The 16,822-nt window shown below is 39.7% G+C and overlaps 1 protein-coding gene across 1 annotated transcript in view; it reads left to right on the forward strand.

Annotated features, from left to right (window-relative positions):
- Nucleotides 1-16,822, forward strand: part of LOC103218789 (liprin-beta-1-like) — a 144,975-nt gene that overhangs the window by 18,508 nt on the left and 109,645 nt on the right. The window contains exon 4 of the mRNA XM_073020574.1: nt 2,245-2,339. The gene's annotated coding sequence lies outside the window, so the exon portion shown is untranslated. The remainder of the gene's footprint in view (nt 1-2,244; nt 2,340-16,822) is intronic.

The following is a 16,822-nucleotide window of genomic DNA, read 5'->3' on the forward strand; positions in this document are numbered from 1 at the left end:
GTGATTCTCCCACCTCAGCCTGCCAAGGTTGTACTCCAACAGTAGTTTTTTGTTTGTTCCTAGTGGGCCATCAAGTACAGCTACTTTTACTTATACTTACTATTTAGTATGATGAAAACTCAAAAAATATAATGGTTCATGTTTATAAATTTTTTTTGTATTCAGTCCTGGTTGGGCCAAATAATTAGAGCTCTGTGCTGAGGGAGGGATTGAATATACTCAGTGCTTCTTAGTCAATGTGAATTTCTCTGGAGCACATTCAGGCAATGCTTATTTTCTCATAATGCTCCTCCCATATTTCCCCCTTTTTTCATTTTACATATTGTTTTGAATTGGATTTCATAGAACATAGGTATATTTTTCTTCTTTTTAGACTGTTCTGTTAATTTTCTCCTTTCTCATTCCTAGCCAAGAGCCTTGATCCAGGTGAAGCATGTAAACCTTGCACATGGAATTCCCAGCAAAAAGGCTGGTGGGGATCAGGGCAGGGCCTGGGAAATGACTGACTTACAGAAACCCACCATGTCTTGCGTCACCATCCTGTGAACATCCACAGGCCCCCTGCACCCTAATCTTGCCCTCTTACTGTTGATCAGTCCTCATGGAAGTGTAGGTCCCCTTCCTTCTGCTCATGATGTTCCAGGGCAGGAGATGAGGGGGCTGAGTAGGGAAGAAGAGAAGGCCCAGGTCCTGTCTGCTCAGACCCAGGCTGACCTCTGCCCTGGGACTCAGGCTAGGACTTGTATTTTACCCTATGACAGGTGGTGGTTGGATTTTGGTGTTAGATCAGCTGTGTTGTGGACTGACTGGGATTTTCTGCACTCGCTTTTAATCTAATTGTTACTTGGTTCCATTGATTGTTTCAGCTCTTTCATAAGCAGCTGGAGGAACCACTTCCCCAACTAAATCTTGGGTCTAAGTGTGAAACATGAAAGTGAAATCGCACCGCACAAGGCTGCACATCTGCTCACTTCTGCCTCTGCTCTCAGAAGCACATGAGGGTGGGATTCCTAGGAGCTCACTTTGAAAACTGCTCATTAATATGACTGTTTACTTTCAGAGCACAGGCTAGTCTTAAACTTGAGCTTGCCTATGTATATATCATAAATTACTTAAAATTTGCTGGGATTAGTGTGTATATATGGGCCATATATGAAGCCAGCTGTAGGAGAAAGCAGAACGGACAGATACTTACCTGATGTGATTTGATGGGGTGTTGAGAAATTCCATGATGAAAATCTACAACCTCATTCATTCCTGAAATTCCATAGTCAGTAATGCATTTTATTTCACTGTTAAGCACCTGCCTTTTCTGAAGCTTTTTTTTTCTTTTTTAGTAAAAATGTCCTCATGAAGGATATCCATTAAGTTATTGCAACCTTGGAGCTGTTCCTTTTGCTTCCCTGCTTGATTAAACATCTGGGGTTAATGAATCCTCAAAAGGAAAGATAGAAGAAAGGAAACAGCCACATCCATATGTCATAATTTTGTCTAGGACTGGCCCTGACTCTGTATGCATTTGTAAAACATGTGTGGCAATAGCTCTTGTATTTAACTGGGAGACTTCTTGCTTTCTCCTTTGGATGCAGGTAGTTCTGAGGTATTTGAAGAGAGGGCATCTCAAAAGGAAATTTTACTCTTTTAAATATTCTTTTAGTACCAAAATATATTTTATTATTGTATCATGGTGAAGATGTATGTGCCTATATATACTAACAGGGATTTCCCCCTAAGTATGAGTTATTTAAAAGAGATAAGAGAATCAGAAACTCAAGTCAGAAACAGTATATGTATATACATATTATCTATAACTTGTTCCTGTTGGACAACAAAATAATAAATTATGGGCATTTCTTATTTTTTAAATCTTAACAACAAAATATTGCAAAACATGGTTCATTCATTTACTCAACAAACATTCATAGAGTACATACCATGTGCTACTTGGTTTCAGCAGAAAAAATCAGTCATCAGGGAATATTTAAGGTTGTCCAGTTAACTGAGGAAGGAAGGTAGAGAAGGGTGGAGTGCTGGATGGGGAAGAATGAAAGAAGGAGGATAAGAGAGAAAGGATGGATGGAAGGAAGTCCTTAACACAGGTTTTGTTGTTTTCAATTACACTCGTGTTATCTAGTTCGATGTTCTTTGTTTATATAATAATTAGCCATTTGCCGCTTTTATTTTTTCTGGTGTACTATAATTTGAAATCAGTTTTAACTTGTTTTTGTATTTGTTTCTTTTCAGTATCAAAGAACTTGTGTGGATTAGCTTGCTATATACATCCAAGATTTGAAGAACTGAAAAAAAAAAAATCAGTATTAAACCTGCTTTTTAAAAAGGTAAGTGAAGTAACTTCTGGTCATGGTTCATTTCAGACCTCTCTAAAGCCTGCAATTTCCCCTAGAGTATGTGAATTTTTTTCCAGAAGTAGGATTACTTGACTCTAGTGAGTCTACTAATTAAGTCTAGGAGTGTTTGTATCCACTCCCCTTTTTAAAACCTGTAAATTCTAAGAGTAGCATGAATAACAGGTGGCTGTAGGATTTAGACGTGGTGTGGCAGGCGATGAGCAAATCTTCATTTGGCACTGAGAAGGAAAACACACACCTTGTAGCACATAAAATAAAAAGCATAGCCCTCTTCTCGAGTCCTTCAGCACTCTCCACCTCACAGACCATTTCACCACCTTATCTACACCAGTGAGAATTGCTGTTTGACCTATTAATGACCCAGTAGGCTTAGAATATGAGGCGTTGGTTTCTCACAACCATGTTTACCCACTTTCTCCCTATTTCTCTTTCTCAGTAATAATAACTACTATTTATTGAGCTTCTACCAAGTGACAAGCATTTGATTAATTCGATTCCATATTCATTTTACAAATAGTGTTTCTGAATGCTTGCCGTGTGCCAGGCATGGCCCTGACACTACTTATTACCTTATCCTCATGGCACCCTTTCAGGGTAGGAGTTAACACTTCAGTGATCTGGATGAGAATACAAGAGAGGTAAGGAGCGTGCTGATGGTCACCTAGCCAGTGAATGTGAACTGTCTGACTTTCTCTGATTTGCCATATCCTAAAGCGTGTTTAGATGCTCTTCCTGGCATGGATGTCAATAAAAGATTGGAAACTCCTGGATTGCATTCATAAGAGTAATGTGTTCCTCATCCTTCTAAACCTTGGCTGGAGTCACAGAAAGCAAGGAAGTTAGAGGAACATCCTGTCACACAGCTTTGGTACCTGTGTGGGGAGCTAAGAGATCTGATGTCCAGTTCCAGTCCTTTCATGAATTTCCTCTGTGTCCATGAGCTACCTAACATCCATGGGAAACAGTTGGTCTTATGCCAACCAAAGGGCATGGACCAGATGCTCTCAAGGGTCCGTCTCAGTCAGCTCTTTGCTGAGGGACCTTATGCATGGAGGAAAGTGAATACGTCGCTAAGTGGATAGCTTGATGGAATGGTTGTTACAAAGTGGACACACTTCTGCAATCAGCACCTTGATTAATAGAAAATTACCAGCACCCCAGAGCCCTCCCCAACTCATGCTCCAGGAGCAACCAATATCTTGCCTTGTGATGCCTTTGTTTAGTTTGTTTTTATGAATAGAATCATATAGTGAATATTCTTTTGTGTCTACCTTGTTTTGCTTATTATATTTGTGAAATCTACAATATTGTATGCAATACTTTTTTTGCATTGTCTTTGCTCTAATACTGTTCAGTTGTATACCTATTTTAAAGTTGCTGGACATTTACGTAGTCTCTTGCTTGGGCGTATTACTAATAGTGCTCCTATGAATGTGTTGTGCATATCTTTTCGTGATGATCGTATTTTGTTTGTTCAGGGACTAAAGTCATTTTGATTCGGTGGCACTTTGAAATGATGTTGAACTTTAGGTAGCCAAGTGATTTGTCTGCTTCAATATGATGTTCCAAGGTGCTTACTCAACAGGATGAGATGAAGACGTTTTCGTAGATTACTGTTGTAGAGTGTGGGCAGGTGGAAGCCCTCTCTGATATGTGAGTGGTGTGGTGGGGCTTATTGTCCTGGCAGAGAAGGGTCTCAGTTGCATGGTACAGGAAGGGACTATGTAGGGGAAGAGGAAATAGATCCAGAAGAGAGATGTGTCTGGATTCCCATAGAAACTGTCAGGATATCTTAACAATCAGATCAAGAACCTGGAAAAGTAAGAGACCCAGGGAAGACTCACCTTATGAGACCTGATGTGTCTAGGGAAATGAATAGAGAAAGAAAAATGGAGGCAGGCCTGAGCTCAGAAGGAGCTCTCAAATAATTTTCTGAAAAAATTCATTAAGCCTAACTTGTTTTAAGGAAGTTTTGAAAAACCAGTCCCTAAAAGTATGAATTTTGAGTCAAGAATGAACTTAAAAGTATAGAACTAGGAAAAAATGTATTTTCCCAAACAAATACGGGATGTGAGCATGTGGACTTTGCCTTAAGACCTTTCTACATTCAGATCACAATTCCACCACGTTCTTGTCTCATGACCTCTCTGGGTCAGCGTCCACATCTGTAAAATGGGGATGGTAAAATGTCTACCTCTAAGATGCCCCCAAAATTTGCGGTTACAATTGACTACAATAGTGTTAGTAGTGTGCTTCAGGGCACATAGACCTGACACTAAAAATGATAGTCATTATATTTCTCATTCTTGTTACTAAGATTACCCATTTGTATCTGATACTTTATGAGAGTTTTCAGATCACTTTTTAAAAATATGAGACTTCGGTTTTTTGGTTTTTTTTTTGAGACGGAGTTTCACTCTTGTTGCCCAGGCTGGAGTGCAATGACGCAATCTTGGCTCACGGCAACCTCCGCCTCCCGGTTCAAGCGATTCTCCTTCCTCAGCCTCCCAAGTAGGTGGGATTACAGGCATGAGCCACCATGCCCGGTCAATTTTGTATTTTTAGTAGAGATGGGGTTTCTCCATGTTGGTCAGGTTGGTCTATGAACTTCAGACCTCAGATAATCTATCTGCCTTGGCCTCCCAAGGTGCTGAGATTATCGGCATGAGCTGCCGCACCCAGCCGAGACTTCAGTTTTTAATTTAAGTGTAGTGAATACAAACAAAAAAAGATTTTTTCTACTTGCCTCACCTTAGACTGAAACTCAGAGGAAGGATGAAGGGAAACATTTGTCCGTGTGTCCTTGGCATGTCCCTCCCCAGGGTGAGTCAGTGAAGACACTCTTAGTTGTCTGAACTCATTTACTTAGTTCACAAAGACACATGCGGAGCTGAGATTTGCAGAAAGGAAATTTGTAATTTCATACATTATACTCTTTTTTTTCCCTCTTTTTTTTTTTTTTTTAAAAAAAAAATAAAAGACAGTCTTGGTTTGTTGCCCAGGCTGGAGTACAATGGTGCGATCCTTTCTCACTGCAGCCTTGAGCTCCTGGGCTCAAGTGATCCTCCCACCTCAGTCTCCTGAGTAGCTGGGACTACAGATGTGTGCCACCATGCCCAGCTGGTTTTTAAATTTTTTTTAGAGACAGAGTCTTGTTATATTGCCGAGGCTGGTCTTGAACTCCTGTCTTCAAGTGATCCTCCCACCTTCACCTCCCACAGTGCTGAGATTGCAAGTGTGAGCCACTGCTCATGGCTATACTTCCAGTCTTAGGTGTTCTGGCAACTGGCAAATATATGAAATTTCATTTGCCTAGGAGTGCAGGCAACACCCTAGTCTCTCGTCTGTGCCAGTGGTCCTTGAGTTCATGGATGACAGTGGTGAATGCTGTCTGGTTATACCACTTTTGAGGTTGAATGGACTCAGGCACAAGGTGGGAGCCCCTTGTCCAGCTTCTTCTCTGTGTTCTCTTCATTAGGTCAAGGAAGGCTGTGGGACTGTATGGTTAGCTGTTCACTCAGGCTTGCCTGTATCATCACTCCACCCTGTAGTGCAGTGGTTTGTAAGTAGACAATTTGTAGCCACTGAGATAATGTCATCCCCAAAGAAAAGCATCTACTATGGATTTATCCTTTGCACTGTTTTCTCTGTACCCTTTTTGCAGTCTTTATCAGTTTCATTATTATGTGGGGTTTGGGGCTTCCTATCTCCTAACTGTCTTTTGTGAACTAAACATTATTTTAGGCAATTTGTACTAAAATTCTAAAAATACTGCTTGGGGATGGCAGTCATGATAACTTGGACAATATGTAAATGATCTTGTTTTCATCATGTAACTCACAAAATGTTTTCCTTTACATTTTTTTTTCTTTCATGCTTTCTCCTTTTCCTACCAAATATCTGGGCTCACTTTTACCATCAGATAGAGATTTAGTTGGGCTTTTAGAACTCTCTCTTCAAGCAGATGCTTTGTGTGTGTGTGTGTCTGTAGTTTGTGGGCTGTTAGAAGCTATTTGCTCATCTTGTCAAAGCCATAGCAGTCTTTTCATTCTCAGTTGCTTCGCTTTCTCCTCACCTCTTAGGAAATTGGCAGCCAATGACTTCGATTTTTTTTCCTCTGTGAGACAGATATGCTAGTGTGTAACTGTAGACAGAGGAAGAGTTTGCACATTTAGCAAACGATCAAATAAGTGGCGTGTGGATGTGTGCGTACATACATGCTGGCTCTATAACTGAATAAGTGGTGTTTTTTCTCTCAAGTCGCTATGCATTTATACATTTAATTAGGAGGCTCAAGTATCTGTGATGCCTTTTAGATATGTAGCCTCAACAGTTTTTTAAGAAGGGGGACATGGGGCCAAGACAATTTTTACTCTTATTTAGTGGATGTGTGGTTTAATGTTATGGTCTTTTGGGGAAACCTGGATTCTGACTCCATCGTTTCAGTGAGCCATGATTTCCCATTGCTTCAGGAGTAGAGAAGTGGGGAAAGGCATTTCAATAGTTCTTAAATCTATTATTTAGCAGTAGCTCAAGGCTCTGTGTATCGTAACAAAGAAACAAGATTGGGTCCCCTGGGTGTGGTCTGCATTTCTTCTGTACTGTAGCTGTTCTAGTCTTCTGGTCAAATCACAGCCCAGGGCTGCTTCAGCCGAGAGGAGACTTAAATTAGGGATATGCAATTTACAGCCACTGTAGCAGGATCCATTTAGTCCCTAGGCAGAAGATAACATGTGCTCTCTGTCTAGAAATTGTAGCAGCTTTCAGATAGAAATAGCCCTGAGAGTTTCTTGTGACTATTACCTTGAGCTGAGGTGTAATCCCTTACCAGTGGTGGAATCCTAAGTACAATAGAACAGTTAATTGTCTTCTATGTTCTCATCTGAGGTTCAGAACACAAATTCTTACCGTTCCATCAGCTTTTCTTGTTCGTTGTTTTTTACCTAATTCCTTTACGGTTTAGTAGTAGTTATATGCTTAGCTTGACATAGTTAGGCTATTTGGTACTGTGATATTAAGATATTTTCGAGAAAAAGGTCATTAGCTGTCTTTCTGGACTATTTTGGGCATTTTGTACTCGTTTTAGATCTAACTCTTCTTTTTTTATCATTTTACTTTAGGTTCTTGGATACATGTGCAGAACATGCAGGTTTGTTACATAGGTATAAATGTGCCGTATTGGTTTGCTGCACCTATCAACCCATCATCTAGGTTTTAAACCCCACATATATTAGGTATTTGTTCTAGTGCTTTCCCTCCCTGTTCGCCCCCACTCCGTGAAGGCCCCAGTGTGTGATGTTCACGTCCCTGTGTCTATGTGTTCTCACTCTTCAACTCCAAATTATGAGTGAGAACATGCAGTGTTTGGTTTTCTGTTTCTGTGTTAGTTTGCTGAGGCTGATGGTTTCAAGCTTCATCCATGTCCCTGCAAAGTACATAAACTCATTCTTTTTTATGGCTAAATAGTGTTCCATGGCATATATGTGCCACATATTTTTTTTTAAATTATTATACTTTAAGTTCTAGGGTACATGTGTACAACGTGCAGGTTTGTTACATATGTGCCATGTTGGTGTGCTGCACCCATTAACTCATCATTTACATTAGGTATATCTCCTAATGCTATCCCTCCCCCCTCCCCCTCCCCACAATAGGCCCCGGTGTGTGATATTTCCCTTCCTGTGTCCAAGTGATCTCATTGTTCAGTTCCCACCTATGAGTGAGAACATGCGGTATTTGGTTTTCTGTTCTTGCGATAGTTTGCTGAGAATGATGGTTTCCAGCTGTATCCATGTCCCTACAAAGGACATGAACTCATCCTTTTTTATGGCTGCATAGTATTCCATGGTGTATATGTGCCACATTTTCTTAATCCAGTCTGTCACTGATGGACATTTGGGTTGATTCCAAGTCTTTGCTATTGTGAATAGTGCTGTAATAAACATACGTGTGCATGTGTCTTTATAGCAGCATGATTTATAATCCTTTGGGTATATACTCAGTAATGGGATGGCTGGGTCAAATGGTATTTCTAGTTCTAGATCCTTGAGGAATCGCCACACTGTCTTCCACAATGGTTGAACTAGTTTACAGTCCCACCAACAGTGTAAAAGTGTTCCTATTTCTCCACATCTTCTCCAGCACCTGTTGTTTACTGATTTTTTAATGATTGCCATTTTAACTGGTGTGAGACGGTATTTCATTGTGGTTTTGATTTGCATTTCTCTTCAGTGATGATGACCATTTTTTTATGTGTCTGTTGTCTGTATGAATGTCTTCTTTTGAGAAATGTCTGTTCATATCCTTTGCCCACTTTTTGATGGGGTTGTTTGTTTTTTTCTTGTAAATCTGTTTGAGTTCTTTGTAGGTTCTGGATATTAGCCCTTTGTCAGATGAGAAGATTGCAAAAATGTTCTCCCATTCTGTAGGTTGCCTGTTCACTCTGATGGTAGTTTCTTTTGCTGTGCAGAAGCTCTTTAGTTTAATGAGATCCCATTTGTCAATTTTGGCTTTTGTTGCTGTTGCTTTTGGTGTTTTAGACATGAAGTCCTTGCCCATGCCCATGTCCTGAATGGTATTACCTAGGTTTTCTTCTAGGATTTTTATGGTTTTAGGTCTAACATTTCAGTCTCTAATCCATCCTGAATTTATTTTCATATAAGGAGTAAGGAAAGGATCCAGTTTCAGCTTTCTACTTATGGCTAGCCAATTTTCCCAGCACCACTTATTAAATAGGGAATCCTTTCCCCATTTCTTGATTGTGTCAGGTTTGTCAAAGATCAGATGGCTGTAGATGTGTGGTATTATTTCTGAGGGCTCTGTTCTGTTCTATTGGTCTATATCTCTGTTTTGGTACCAGTACCATGCTGTTTTGGTTACTGTAGCCTTGTAGTATAGTTTGAAGTCAGGTAGTGTGATGCCTCCAGCTTTGTTCTTTTGGCTTAGGATTGTCTTGGCAATGAGGGGTCTTTTTTGGTTCCATATGAACTTTAAAGCAGTTTTTTCCAATTCTGTGACAAAAGTCATTTGTAGCTTAATGGGGATGGCATTGAATCTATAAATTACCTTAGGCAGTGTAGCCATTTTCGCAATATTGATTCTTCCTATCCATGAGCATGGAATGTTCTTCCATTTGTTTGTGTCCTCTTTTATTTCACTGAGCAGTGGTTTGTAGTTCTCCTTGAAGAGGTCCTTTACATCCCTCGTAAGTTGGATTCCTAGGTATTTTGTTCTCTTTGAAGCTATTGTGAATGGGAGTTCATTCATGATTTGGCTCTCTGTTTGTCTGTTACTGGTGTGTAAGAATGCTTGTGATTTTTGCACACTGATTTTGTATCCTGAGACTTTGCTGAAGTTGTTTATCAGCTTAAGGAGATTTTGGGCTGAGACGATGGGGTTTTCTAAATATACAATCATGCATCTGCAAACAGGGACAATTTGACTTCCTCTTTTCCTAACTGAATACCCATTATTTCTTTCTCCTGCCTGATTGCCCTGGCCAGAACTTCCAACACTATGTTGAATAGGAGTGGTGAGAGAGGGCATCCCTGTCTTGTGCCAGTTTTCAAAGGGAATGCTTCCAGTTTTTGCCCATTCAGTATGATATTGGCTGTGGGTTTGTCATAAATAGCTCTTATTATTTTGAGATATGTTCCACCAACACCGAATTTATTGAGAGTTTTTAGCATGAAGGGCTGCTGAATTTCGTCAAAGGCTTTTTCTGCATCTATTGAGATAATCATGTGGTTTCTGTCTTTGGTTCTGTTTATATGCCGGATTACGTTTATTGATTTGCGTATTTGAACCAGCCTTGCCTCCCAGGGATGAAGCCCACTTGATCATGGTGGATAAGCTTTTTGATGTGTTGCTGGATTCGGTTTGCCAGTATTTTATTGAGGATTTTTGCTTCGATTTTCATCAGGGGTATTGGTCTAAAATTCTCTTTTTTTGTTGTGTCTCTGCCAGGCTTTGGTATCAGGGTGATGCTGGCCTCATAAAATGAGTTAGGGAGGATTCCCTCTTTTTGTATTGATTGGAATAGTTTCAGAAGGCATGGTACCTGCTCCTCTTTTTACTTCTGGTAGAATTCGACTGTGAATGTGTCTGGTCCTGGACTTTTTTTGGTTGGTAGGTTCTTAATGATTGCCTCAATTTCAGAGCCTGTTATTGGTCTATTCAGGGATTCACCTTGTTACTGGTTTGGTCTTGGGAGGGTGTATGTGTCCAGGAATTTATCCATTTCTTCTAGATTTTCTAGTTTATTTGCGTAGAGGTGTTTATAGTATTCTTTGATGGTAGTTTGTATCTCTGTGAGGTCGACGATGACATCCCCTTTATCATTTTTTATTGCATCTGTTTGATTCTTCTCTCTTTTCTTCTTTATTAGTCTTCCTAGCAGTGTATCAATTTTGTTGATCTTTTCAAAAAACCAGCTCCTGGATTCATTGATTTTTTGGAGTGTTTTTTGTGTCTCTATCACCTTCAGTTCTGCTCTGCTTTTAGTTATTTCTTGTCTTCTGCTAACTTTTGAATGTGTTTGCTCTTGCTTCTCTAGTTCTTTTAATTGTGATGTTAGGGTGTCGATTTTAGATCTTTCCTGCTCTCTCGTGGGCATTTAGTGCTATAAATTTCTGTCTACATAGTGCTTTAAATGTGTCCCAGAGATTCTGGTGTGTTGTATCTTTGTTCTCATTGGTTTCAAAGAACATCTTTATTTCTGCCTTCATTTCGTTATGTACCCAGTAGTCATTCAGGAGCAGATTGTTCAGTTTCCATGTAGTTGAGTGGTTTGAGTGAGTTTCTTAATCCTGAGTTCTAGTTTGATTGCACTGTGGTCTGAGAGACAGTTTGTTATAATTTCTGTTTACATTTGCTGAGGAGTGCTTTACTTCCAACTATGCAGTCAATTTTGGAATAAGTGTGATGTGGTGCTGAGAGGAATGTATATACTGTTAATTTGTGGTGGAGAGCTCTGTAGATGTCTATTAGGTCCACTTGGTACAAAGCTGAGTTGAATTCCTGGATATCCATGTTAACTTTCTGTCTTGTTGATCTGTCTAATGTTGACAGCGAGGTGTTAAAGTCTCCCACTATTATTGTGTGGGAGTCTAAGTCTCTTTGTAAGACTCTAAGGACTTGGTTTATGAATCTGGGTGCTCCTCTATTGGCTGCATATATATTTAGGATAGTTAGCTCTTCTTGTTGAATTGATTCCTTTACCATTATGTAATGGCCTACTTTGTCTCTTCTGATCTTTGTTGGTTTCAAGTCTGTTTTATCAGAGACTAGGATTGCAATCCCTGTTTTTTTTTGTTTGTTTGTTTTGTTTTCCATTTGCTTGGTAGATCTTCCTCCATCCCTTTATTTTGAGCCTATGTGTGTCTCTGCACATGAGATGGGTCTCCTGAATACAGCACACTCTGTATTCAGATGGGTCTTGACTCTATCCAATTTGCCAGTCTGTGTCTTTTAATTGGAGCATTTAGCCCATTTACATTTATGGTTAATATTGTTACATGTAAATTTGATCCTGTCATTATGATGTTAGCTGGTTATTTTGCTTGTTAGTTTTTGCAGTTTCTTCCTAGCATCGATGGACTTTACAATTTGGCATGTTTTTGCAGTGGCTGGTGTCAGTTGTTCCTCTCCATGTTTAGTGCTTCCTTCAGGAGCTCTTGTAAGACAGGCCTGGTGGTGACAAAATCTCTCAGCATTTGCTTGTCTGTAAAGGATTTTCTTTCTCCTTCACTTATGCAGCTTAGTTTGGCTGGATATGAAATTCTGGGTTGAAAATTCTTTTCTTTAAGAATGTTGAATATTGGCTCCCACTCTCTTCTGGCTTGTAGAGTTTCTACCGAGAGATCTGTTGTTAGTCTGATGGGCTTCCCTTTGTGGGTAACCCAACCTTTCTCTCTGGCTGCCCTTAACATTTTTTCCTTAAGTTCAACTTTGGTGAATCTGACAATTATGTGTCTTGGAGTTACTCTTCTCAAGGAGTATCTTTGTGGCATTCTCTGTATTTCCTGAATTTGAATGTTGGCCTGCCTTGCTAGGTTGGGGTAGTTCTCCTGGATAATATCCTGAAGAGTGTTTTCCAACTTGGTTCCATTCTCCCCATCGCTTTCAGGAACACCAATCAGATGTAGATTTGGTCTTTTCACAAAGTCCCATATTTCTTGGAGGCTTTGTTCATTTCTTTCTACTCTTTTTTCTCTAAACTTCTCTTCTTGCTTCATTTCATTCATTTGATCTTCAGTCACTGATACCCTTTCTTCCAGTTGATCGAATTGGCTACTGTAGCTTGTGCACGTGTCATGTAGTTCTTGTGCCAGGGTTTTCACCCCATCACGTCAATTAAGGTCTTCTCTATGCTGTTTATTCTAGTTAACCATTCATCTAATCTTTTTTCAACGTTTTTAGCGTGTTTGCAATGGGTTCAAACATCCTCTTTTAGCTCGGAGAAGTTTGTTATTACCGATCATCTGAAGTCTTCTCTCAACTCGTGGAAATCATTTTCCATCCAGCTTTGTTCCATTGCTGGTGAGGAGCTGCATTCCTTTGGAGGAGAAGAGGCGCTTTGATTTTTAGAATTTTCAGCTTTTATGCTCTGGTTTCTCCCCATCTTTGTGGTCATATCTACCTTTGGTCTTTGATGATGGTGACGTACAGATGGGGTTTTGGTGTGGGTGTCCTTTCTATTTGTTAGTTTTCCTTATAACAGTCAGGACCCTCAGCTGCAGGTCTATTGGAGTTTGCTGGAGGTCCACTCCAGACCCTGTTTGCCTGGGTATCACCAGCAGAGGCTGCAGAACCACAAATATTGCAGAATGGCAAATGTTGCTGCCTAATTGTTACTCTGGAAGCTTCGCCTCAGAGGGGCACCCGGCCGTATGAGGTGTCAGTCAGCCCCTACTGGGAGGTGCCTCCCAGTTAGGCTACTCGGGGGTCAGGGACCCACTTGAGGAGGCAGTCTGTCCATTCTCAGATCTCAAACTCCATGCTGGGAGAACCACTACTCTCTTCAAAGCTGTCAGATAGGTACGTTTAAGTCTGCAGAAGTTTCTGCTGCCTTTTGTTCAGTTATGCCCCATGGCCATTTTCATGACACTGATTCTTCCTATCTATGAGCATGGATTTTTTTTTCCATTTGTTTGTGCCCTCTCTTATTTCCTTGAGCAGTGGTTTGTAGTTCTCCTTGAAGAGGTCCTTCATGTCCCTTGTAAGTTGTATTCCTAGGTATTTTATTTTCTTTTTAGCAATTGTGAATGAGAGTTCACTCATGGTTTGGTTTTCCACTTGTCTATTTTTGGTGTACAGGAATGCTTGTGGTTTTTGTGCATTGATTTGCATCCTGAGACTTTGCTGAAATTGTTTACTACCTTAAGGAGTTTTTGGTCTGAGATGATGGGGTTTTCTAAATATGCAGTAATGTCATCTGCACACAGAGACATTTTGACTTCCTCTTTTCCTATTTGAATATCGTTTATTTCTTTCTCTTACCTGATTGCTCTGGCCAGAATTTCCAGTATTGTGTTGAATAGGAGTGGTAAGAGAGGGCATCCTTGTCTTGTGCCAGTTTTCAAAAGGAATGCTTCCATCTTTTGCCCATTCAGTATGATACTGGCTATGGATTTGTCATAAATAGCTCTTACTATTTTGAGATATGTTCCATCAATACCTACTTTGTTGAGACTTTTTAGTATGAAGTGGTGTTGAATTTTATTGAAGGCCTTTTCTGTATCTATTAAGATAATCATGTGGCTTTTGTCATTGGTTCTGTTTAAGTGATGGATTATGTTTATTGATTTGCATGTGTTGAACCAGCCTTGCATCCCAGGGATGAAGCCAACTGCATCATGGTGGATAAGCTTTTGATTTGCTGCTGGATTTGGTTTGCCAGTATTTTATGAGGATTTTTGCATTGATGTTCATCAGGGATATTGGCCTGAATTGTGTGTGTGTGTGTGTGTGTGTTTGTGTGTGTGTCTCCACCAGGTTTTGGTATCAGGATGATGCTGGCCTCATAAAATGAATCAGGGAGGAGTCCCTCATTTTCTATCGTTTGGAATAGTTTCAGAAGGAATGGTGCCAGCTCCTCTTTGTACCTTGGGTAGAATTCGGCTGTGAATCCATCTGGTCCTGGGCTTTTTTGGTTGGTAGGCTATTAATTACTGCTTCAATTTTAAAACTTGTTATTGGTCTATTCAGGGATTTGACTTCTTCCTGGTTTAGTCTTGGGAGGGTGTAAGCGTCCAGGAATTCATCCATTTCTTCTAGATTTTCTAGTTTATTTGCGTAGAGGTGTTTATAGTATTCTCTGATGGTAGTCTGTATTTTTGTGGGATCAGTGGCAATATCCCCTTTCTCATTTTTTATTGTATCTATTTGATTGTTCTCTCTTTTCTTCTTTATTAGTCTGGCTAACTGTCTATCTATTTTGTTAATCTTTTCAAAAAGCCAGTTCCTTGAGGCTATGATTTTGAGACCAGCTTGGCCAACATGGTGAAACCCTGTCTTTACTAAAAATATAAAAATTAGCCTGTGTGATTGCGCATGCCTGTAGTCCCAGCTACTTGGGACACTGAGGCATGAGAATCACTTGAACCCAGGGGGTTGCGGTGAGCAGAGATCATGCCACTGCACCCCAGCCTAGGCAACAGAGTGAGACTCTGTCTCAACAACAACAAAAGACTATATAGAGCACACTCTCACTCTCAGAAGTCCCCCAGAATGCACAATACATTATATGGTGACTATGCCTGTTCTTGTTAGGTTAGAAGAAGTAGAACAATCTGTCACTGCTCAAAATAAAAGAAAACGTCAAAACAATTTGAAGAAATTATTAGTATTATAAGTGTCAGGCTGTTCTTGATTTGTGAGAAACAGAAATGTACTGTGTTTTGAAGGTAAACATGAGATATTCAGGCTTTGAAACTTGCAAACATTTCAAAGGACAGAGGACCTACCTCTCCATTTGGCAAAAATTATTCTTTTTAATCTCAGCAAAGCTAGATAAACTCCTGAAATCTTACATGTTCTGGAAAATTACCTAGATGCTAGTCTGCTTTCAACTGAACCAATTTGGCTTTTTATAGTTAGGACTTGAAGGATGAATATTTATCAATCTATGAGACTTAAAATTCTTTTCAGCCAGCTGTGAACCCAAAGGCAGGTGCCAGGATCAATGAATGAATCCGGATTAAAGAATTTGCCCAGTTTATATCACTTGAGAAATCAAATTATTATCTAAGTTTTGTTTAGAGTAAATGCTTAATGTTTTAAATATATATATATACACACATACATATATATACCTCATAAGCTATTACTGTCATACAAATATAGCAGATGTAATACTTTAATAGAGATCTGTGCTACCTACTTACTGAGCTTTTCTTTATATTTTCCCCATCTTTACTTTCTCATTCTCTCTCTTTCTTCCTGGACAAATTGAAAGTAAGTTACAGATATCATGACACTTCTATCCTTAAATATTTCAGTCTAAATTTCCTAAGAACCGAGGACATTCTCCTACATAGACATTATATTCTCATTATGCCCAGCAAATATTCGATCATATTATCTAATGTACAGTCCACATTCAGAAAAAGAAATGCCCTTTACCATAGTTTTTGTTTTGCTTTTGGTTTTGATCAAAGATTTCATCAAAAATGGCTCACGCCTGTAATCCCAGCACTTTGGGAGGCCGAGGTGGGTGAATCACCTGAGGTCAGGAGTTTGAGACCAACCTGACCAACATGGAGAAACCCCGTCTCTACTAAAAATACAAAAAATTAGCCAGGTGTGGTGGCAGGTGCCTGTAGTCCCAGCTACTCAGGAGGCTGAGGCAGGAGAATGGCATGAACCCGAGAGGTGGAGCTTGCAGTGAGCCGAGATTGCGCCGCTACACTCCAGCCTGGGCAACAGAGCAAGACTCTGTCTCAAAAAAAAAAAAAAAAAAAAAAATTACAAAGAGCAATTGGTTGTCATGTTTCTTTCATCTCTTTTATGAGCTCTCTTGTCTCCCTGTCTTTTTTGCGTTTTCTTATTTTGTGTTTTATGATGTTAACATGTTTTAAAAGTCAAAGACAGTTGTCTGGTAAAATGTGCTACAGTCTAGATTCATCTAACTCTTGGTGTCCTCATAATTAGATTCAAATTAAACATTGCTAGCAAGTGTACATTGCTTCCTTCAGAAGGTGCATGACATTAGCTAGGTTAAGTTTAATCATTTGGCTAAGTTGGTGTTGACCAGACCTCTCCATTGTAAAGGTGCCTAATCCTCTTGATGACTAGGAATGCACCTGCGGGGTCATCTTAGAGACTATGTGCATGTTTTTTTCCCTGACAGTGATTCACTGAATGGTTTTAGCATCTGTTTTTGATCCTTATCTGAATCAATTATTAAATTGCTGGTTGAAATATGGTACTAACTTGGTTTCTAAAGTCATTTT

This window comes from Chlorocebus sabaeus, chromosome 11 (assembly GCF_047675955.1).
Source record: "Chlorocebus sabaeus isolate Y175 chromosome 11, mChlSab1.0.hap1, whole genome shotgun sequence".
Lineage (NCBI taxonomy): Eukaryota > Metazoa > Chordata > Mammalia > Primates > Cercopithecidae > Chlorocebus > Chlorocebus sabaeus.